Genomic DNA, 8643 nt, shown 5'->3' on the forward strand with positions numbered 1-8643 from the left:
TACAGTGGCGCCGTCTGTAATTTCCGTTGAAAGAAACTTCCATTTTTGTAAATATTTTTGTCTTCAAATTTTCAACGATATTTTACTCGAATACAGTTTACCGGGAATAAAATCGCGTTCGAAATTTACTACAAATAAATAATTTGGTAATTTTTAAAATACTTTTCAAATTGTATTTTCTATTTTCGTATTTTGTGCTTCTATTCACCCTCAATGAAGATATAAAAGTAGTGTCGGAGTGATTCGGAGAAAAAGCCAATAGGCTAGAGTCTCCATATTAATAAGAAAGAAAGAAAGAAAAAATGGCTGTGACAAATGTAGCGTAATGTTCCGCGATACTTAAATGTCGCCCATAACGGGAGAGCTCGACACTGAATATTCGAGTTAGTATAATGTTTCGAGTTGACAATTCTGGACTTGTTATTAAGTAAAAATCTTGTATAAATAGACGCCTATATCTCAATATAACTACGCGTCATAAATTCATTTGAATACGTTAGCGCATAAAAATTAAAACAAACGATAAAGATGAAGAAAAATGTCGACCCCGTACCGTTACAAACTCATTTCAATTAAAAGCTATTCTAAACTAAATAGGCGGAGAAGGGGTGCCTTCGGATTAGAATAGTTTTAATGACGAAACTGACCCCGTATGACCATTGTTCTCTGCTGCCAGATGGCCGAGCGGTCGAGGTGGCTGCCTACTGCTCTGGGGATCCGGCCTCGAATCCGAACGGGAGTTTTACGGGGGAGGGTGGTTCGTTCGGATTTGTCGGACCCCGCTCCTCACCACCTGGCAGCCCCATTGTGGACCTGGCCGAACACATAATGGGCTTGCAAAGAGGCCGTGTTAGTGCCCGCAGGGCGGAAAGAGTTTAAAAAAAGAGACCATTCTTCTCTTTAAAAAATATAAAGAAATATTTGCAATTCTACATTTTCAAAGATAGACAAACAATCAAATTTTATCTTGTATTTCGTGTCAGAACGTATGTGTAGATCACTTATGAAAAAGATCGAGATTTACATTAATTAATACAATCGTAAAACAACATAAAAGCTCTTTCAATCTGACAATACTTTTTACTGATTATGTCAATAATATGCAACTACCGATCAATATCGCAGGGTTTAAATAACAAACGTTAAAGCGCTAGCCAAATTTTTATTAAAATTAGGGTATTTTGTATTCTAAACATTCATTGGTTTAATATGGTAAAACGGCATATTTAAGCCAATGAAAATCGCTGACGCTGGTCCAGAAGAAAAGTATAAAATTCATTATTCCGGGAGTCGTTTTAATAAAACAAAAAGCGTAGAATAAGACGTTTTAATAAAAATGTCAAACCATCTATTTCTATTGTGCTTTAAGATTTAAAAAAACTTAACGAACGACTTACAAATACAATAATTCTCGTCGTCATTAATTGTGGACATTGCAGAAAGGCAACTGGATATTAACCGCCTGGGTGTTAGAGATATTTGGCCTCCTCTACAATGCCGATCGCGAGTAATTTCAAAATATGAGCCAACGCGAGAGTACGTTGACAGGGGAAAAATCCATAAAAATATTTGGTATATATTATTTTAATTTTATTCAAATCAAGCCGCCCATAGATAATAGGAGTCTTTGTTCAAAGTTCGTGTTATAGGCGAAAAATTGCGATTGTGTTCGTATAAACACGCTAAAAGAGACTCGTATAATACGGTAAAACGTCATCGCCGACTCGTGTCGCGTCAGGATTGGTCGAATCTAGACCAATAGCGGATATTGTATACAAACAGTTGAATTTAAACGAGCACTGGACCTACTAAAAAACATTTATTATTCAACGGCTATAAAAATTATATTTCTACTAATGATGTCTCCAAAGTTCAGCGAATTTTTTGCAGAAAAATAACTTATCAGGAAACACGCGCCAACCGTTCGATGCGCCGCTCCGTGACGAAAACAGGCTTAAGCGACGGGGTCGTCGAACGGTGCACACTCGGTAAGTAATCCTACAATTTTTCGTTTATAGCATAGTTTATATGGATTATTCCCAAAACATTATACGTGTTTTGGAAATGTTGAGTCGAATTAGTCAAGAATCGATTAATTTTATGGAAGAAAACCTTTCAAGCAGCTGTAGTCCGTAAACTTCACACGTGCTGGTCTGTGATTGGCTCTTGTATTTAAGTAACTCGTACAACATGGAATTCATATAAAAGGGAATAATCAACAGTGTTGTAGGGAGTCGACTGTAGTTATAAAAAAGTTGAAAATTTGCGATGAGGAAAGCTTTTTTCTGACTCCCAAACACAAGTATACTGCACAGATTTTTGCATCGATGGCCCGTAAGCTTTCCCCCAGAGTGACAGTAGACTAGTTTAACCATCGACGATTGCGTAGCAGCTTTGGATTGCATCAAACGTAATTCACAATTTTACATAACACACGACAAATTTAACCAATTAGCATCTCCTCTCAGATCTTATAGAGTCAAAAATCCCCAATAAGATTGTTAATAAATTTCACTGTTAATAAATAATACAATATACATACAGTACAATGTAATCGGCTTCCGTTTTGTCTATGATGATACACAACTACGGATCATTACGAGTAAAGATTACAACTTCGGTTGTGTTTTTAAATACGATAATTATAGCAACACTAAACGAGTTATTTGTGATTAAGGAAGACAGGTTCTACCAAACTAAATGATACACATACTTATGATAATGTATTTTAAATTTAAATTTATTAAATTAAAAAAATAATTTTACAAAACCTTTTTTGTTCACTTTCATAACATCGAATGTATTTTACAAAATTAAAAAATTACAAATGAAGAAAATAAAACTTTAAACATTTCTTGTTTTGATGTTAAATAAAATCTAAATACGAATATTAATAATAAAAAATACTTTTGTTAACATTTCCTTCGTAACAAATACTGTTATTCATTATCATTACGATATTTAATAATATGATAATTTAATTACGTTTAAAACAGAACTTTTGTAAGCAATAAGTACACGATAACGACTTTTACTCCGAATGAGTTCGAAGATGTCGAATCAGAGTTGTTTTCCGTGTAAAACTTCGTTTGCAATGATCACAGGTAAAGGGTTTCTCCCCTGTGTGAGTACGCACATGATTAATCAAGACACTTTTGTATGTGAAACTTCGTTTGCAATGATTACAGGTAAAGGGTTTCTCCCCTGTGTGAGTACGCACATGATTAATCAAGACACTTTTGTATGTGAAACGTCGTTTGCAATGGTCACAAGTGAAAGGTTTCTCCCCGGTGTGAGTCTTGACGTGGTAATATAGACTGCTGGAATACTTGAACTGACGAGTACAGAATTTGCAAGATAAGAGCCCTTCTCCAGTGTGAATCCTTTGATGACATTTTAAATTACATATCGAAGCGAATTCTTTCTCGCAACTGTCACATTGATTCTTCCCATTCTTCGACTTCCGAATGTTTAAACCTATAAAATACGAGAAATAAAAATATTAAAAGCATCGTCTAAAGATCGAAACTCTCTTCAATTTATTGTCAAATCAAATATGTAAATTTAAGCGCTCTATTTTAACGTTTTGCTTGCAGATAAAACACTAATTTTCACTTTTCCCACGAGTTTCTTTAAATAAAAATTTACGGGTTACAACCAACTCCGATTTCACCACACCATACACTAACTGCTTACACCAGTGTTCACAAATATTAACAACAGGCATAAATACTATCACAAATTAATGTAATTTATACAGTTTTTTTCTGGACACAATTACTATGCATTTTGCAACAAAAGATGTANTCACACCATACACTAACTGCTTACACCAGTGTTCACAAATATTAACAACAGGCATAAATACTATCACAAATTAATGTAATTTATACAGTTTTTTTCTGGACACAATTACTATGCATTTTGCAACAAAAGATGTAAATAATAATCTTAAAATATCTTCATTAAATGTTCTGTTTTTCTTCATTTTCATGGAATATGCTTTCTCCTTTGATGGAATTCATCTTGTATGATTTCTTATCACTGGCTTCACTTTGTCTGTTATAAACAAAAGTTTAACACCTTCAGCTCTTATTGGAAATGGTCTTAGTTGGTGGATGGTGGATCTAAAAATAACAAAAAGCTCTGAATTAAACAAGATACCAGAATGAGGTCAAAACATTACTTTTTTCAATTCAAACACAAATTATTTATCGTATTTATACAGACACTTGGCAAATCACAGAATTAAATTTTATTCAATTGATACGTGTTTCATTAAGGTCAGCGAAATACGTTTGTTCGAAAGACTAGTATGTAAATTTTAATTGTAAATCAATTTAAACGTGATTTTAAGTGTATGGAAGAAATTTTAAAATTGTTTAAACTCATCAAAAAGGTATGTTTTTAAGATAACATGACCTTATATATCTATTTGTTTAAACTGTTGTAACTTGTGAAATTTTATTTTAGTTGGCTGAAGAGGGGCAAGAAATGCCCGAACGTGTATAAAAGAAAGAAACACGTATCAACTGAGAAGATTGTTGATTTTATTCTTTTATTTCTTATTTTCTAGTTTAGTTTACCTTAATTTCATTATTACACTCCTTTTTTCTTCTTTTTTCTGTACCTTTTCATCATATTTTTTCCTTTTCTAAACAATAAATCACTTATAACCTACCTCGAGTGTTCCACGAAAGAAAATATTTTAAAGTTTTTATTCAAATTTATTCCCATTGCAATATTCGTAGACAATACCGTGTTTTCATTTTATTCAATATGTTAAAGTTTATTAGTGTATTGCTTCATTGTTTTCTGAGAATAATAAACGTGGAGTTGCTTATCAAGTTTTGAATGTATTGATGCCAATGCTCCGTGTAATATAAAGTATATGAACTTTTACGAGATTTTATCATAAAAATTTTATATATTTTTAATTATTATAGAATAGCAAAGGACTTAATTTTGAGAGTACAGATGAGTTTTATAATGATCTGTAAACGCTAATAGCAAGTAAAATCTTCATTAAGCACAATCTCGTGCGAGATACGACACGTGACTACCCTCTATCTCCATTCCCCTCGACCTTTCATCACCAAAATTTAACATCCTCAATGTCCCTTATACACAAACTACCGTGTTCCAAATTTCACACCTTCCTGTGATTTTAAGTGGAATAGACGACAACACACGTACAAACACATATCCACGAAATTTTTTGTGGTTTTTGGCTTNTATTTTTAATTATTATAGAATAGCAAAGGACTTAATTTTGAGAGTACAGATGAGTTTTATAATGATCTGTAAACGCTATATTTACTTGTTATTAGAACAAGTAAAATCTTCATTAAGCACAATCTAGTGCAAGATACGACACGTGACTACCCTCTATCTCCACTCCCCTCGACCTTTCATCACCAAAATTTAACAGCCTCAATGTCCCTTATACACAAACTACCGTGTTCCAAATTTCACACCTTCCTGTGATTTTAAGTGGAATAGACGACACACACGCACACACACATATCCACGAAAATTTTTGTGGTTTTTGGCTTCAGGAAGTGTCGAAACGTGAATTGCAAAAAACTCGGAGGGTCACATTTGACACGATTCCATTAATTTCGCTTGTTATATATAAGTAACAGTCGAGAAAGTACTGTAATAGTTCCGAACAATGTTTAAAATTCATATATTGTATTGTACTTCCAGATCGTATACTTTAAAAAACTCGTTAATAACAACTCACTATTTCGTAATGTCAAACTGAGAGGTCTTTTAAGGGTATCTGGCCCCTCTTTAGGCGTTAAAATCGTGAAAAAAACCCTTAAAATTCCACGTGGCCAGCCTGTTCTGGCCGGGAGCACAACCACGCCTGAACTATTAGTGTTCGGGAAACTGAACCCCTCGGCCACTAGTGGGACTATCTTATTACAATGATGCTTCATTATTTTAACGTTACGCCCTCTAATATGTCACACCATAATTTATTAATTTGCATAACTTCTAATATATTAATTAAACTTACACTTTTAGAATTTTTTTACTTTTCCGGCTGTTATATATACAAAGGATAGTACGGCGATTAATCGAGATCTCCCCAATATTGAGTTTTACATTTTTTGACTCAGAACATGTTTAAACACGTCGAGAAACGCATAAAAAAATCGAGTGTGTTTTCTGTTTATGGATGTTAGTGTAAGTTTGTCCGTGGCACGATGTTGTTCACCCTCTTTAAGGTTTAAACCACGTGGCTTTTGTCGAAAATTTCTGAAATTTTGCAGGGTAATTTGATTATTAAGAGGATTAATGCTGCTAAATCTTGGTAATTACAGGTCAGAGGAATGGAGAGATAAAAACGGTCGCGTGTATCTCCAGTCGGGTCACACTTCGTGACGATTTTTAGTATAAATTTTTAAACAAATTCATTAATTCTAATTTCTTACCTTTTATTCAGTCAAACCTCGAGTTTCGAACGCCTCTGTTTACGAACAAAATTTCGAACGCCATATTTGCCCGGTTGCTAGGGTCCACAGACTGTCATCTCTCAGTACTTGCTGCGTTGAAGTACTTGTCCGTCTCGATTGATTTGATGATATTGCATAAAGCGTTTTGCAAAGCGTTAGTTTCTGTTTCGATTTCTGTTGGCCGTGAAGGAACATTTTGTTTTTAATAAATATATAAAATACGTATAGATATCGATAATATTATATTATATTGCGGATGAAGGCATTTCTATGCATAAAATAGAGCAAAAAAACATTATAAAAAACAAGTTTTAATCCGTTCGATAGAAAATATACTTTACCAGTTATTTGCTTCCATCCTCCATTTTCTTCTCAAATACGTAACGTAACTGTCAATTTTTAAAAAACGAACAAGTGGCGCCACCTAATTAAAATTAGAAAATTTTTAATTTCTAAGACTAAAGTATATATAAAAAGTAATCTTTCATTGGGATGTTATTGAAAAAGAGCCGAATAACTGTGAAATATTATGAATATTTAATTTATTAAAGAAAGTATTGTTTATGTTGGAGCCAAATAGCTGCCAACCATCAAAATGGGCGGTAAACAAGGGCAATTTGTGTTTGAATCGGTTCTCTATTCTTATAAATCATTTGTTATGAATTATTCGATTATTCTTTTCCATTGGCCATAATTGTGGGATTTACTGATAACCATTACCAATCTATATATAGATATATAAATGAATTTTTGTTGGTTTGTCCTTTATGCATATCTTTATTGTTAAACCCATCTGGACCAAACTTTGTAGGAATATTACTCGTCCGGCCGTCACCGATTCGAACGAAACTTGGCCAACACTAAGCCCTAAACACAAACAGATCCTTGTCCAAATAATAGGATCCACTTCTTCAGCTTCTACGAAAAACAAGTCTGTGAAAATTGAATATTTAGCTTATAAGTCTATGGAAGATTCACTTATTCTATTTGCCATAGCCGAGTGCATAAGTCAATAGGTATAAGAGTTGCGCGATTTAGGATCTGGCCTTCGCCCTTTTAGTTGTATGTATAACAAAATTATTTTATTATTTTACCGTATCGTCGGCATGGCATTATTATTACTATTGTTATTCATCACATTTAAAGCTTTATAAAAGAGATTTTGAAAACGTGACGCCTTTTCGTATTTAGGTCTCTGTAGATTTAACTCTTGAATGTCGTTAAATAAAATTTTTATTTATTTTCACATACGGTTGTGTTGTTGTATTTAAAGTGTAACAAGCAAAAACAATGCACGAGGAAATTGTTTCATTACTTTTTCATTAACAATGAGTACTAATGTAAAAGTATTAAAAATTTATGATAATCGTTAAATTTTTGTGGCCCAGGGTTTAAGCCCTTTTAGTCCCTGTGTAGATCCTCCCTTTTCGCACCCCTCTAGAATTTTAGACCTTCTATACGAGCAAAAATCGATCGAACCATACATGTATAGTACACGCGACTCTTCGCGAGATATTCGCCTCTAAAGGCCACTTTTTAACACGTATCTTCGACTTTTTTGCTCTACATCTCTGATAAGGGCCAACCTTTTCATTCGGAGCTCGAATTGTAAAAAAAATTGAAGTAAATAAAAGGTAAAGTATACTTTTATTGTAAATATTTAATGGATTATAAGTTTTTTTCGGAGAAGCTAAGAGTTTTACGAAGGAATAGACGAAAAGGTGGCGTTCGGGTGTTTTCTTCGTGTGAGTTGTACACCCTTGCATTTGAAATTTCACGCAAATACTTTGTCTTGTTGTTCTTAAATATCACGGATAAAATAAGTTTGAAAATGTCGCCTTTTGAATTTACATAAAATATAAATACTTGAATCAGAAAATTAACTTGAATTTCATTGTCTTTCAGATTTTAAAAGAAACTGTAATTTCTGTAATGTAAAATATGGAAGAAATTATTTCTACAATTATTGAAATTTATTCGAATTAGAAAATAATGTTTACACGTGATTTCTCGTATCTATTTTATACAGAACTTTATTATTTACAGATTCATTATCAATCAAGAAAGAACAATTGTGCGTTAGATGAAGGATTTTTTCTAGAAAAACACAGTATTGAAAGACGTGTTTAATTTCTTCTGTTGACGGAAGATTGAAATTGAAGCTTGTCTTATGAAAAGA

At 33.1% G+C, this 8643-nt stretch overlaps 1 long non-coding RNA gene across 1 annotated transcript; it reads right to left on the minus strand.

Annotated features, from left to right (window-relative positions):
• Positions 1-3821: 3821 nt before the first annotated feature.
• LOC111624099 lies at positions 3822-6855 on the minus strand. Its single transcript, XR_002756517.1, has 3 exons — positions 6806-6855; positions 6444-6732; positions 3822-4127 (listed from the first exon to the last, which is right to left on the minus strand). It is a non-coding gene; the product is annotated as an uncharacterized LOC111624099 (long non-coding RNA).
• Positions 6856-8643: the final 1788 nt, after the last annotated feature.

Source organism: Centruroides sculpturatus, unplaced genomic scaffold (assembly GCF_000671375.1).
Source record: "Centruroides sculpturatus isolate CEXI.00-Female unplaced genomic scaffold, Cexi_2.0 scaffold298, whole genome shotgun sequence".
NCBI lineage: Eukaryota > Metazoa > Arthropoda > Arachnida > Scorpiones > Buthidae > Centruroides > Centruroides sculpturatus.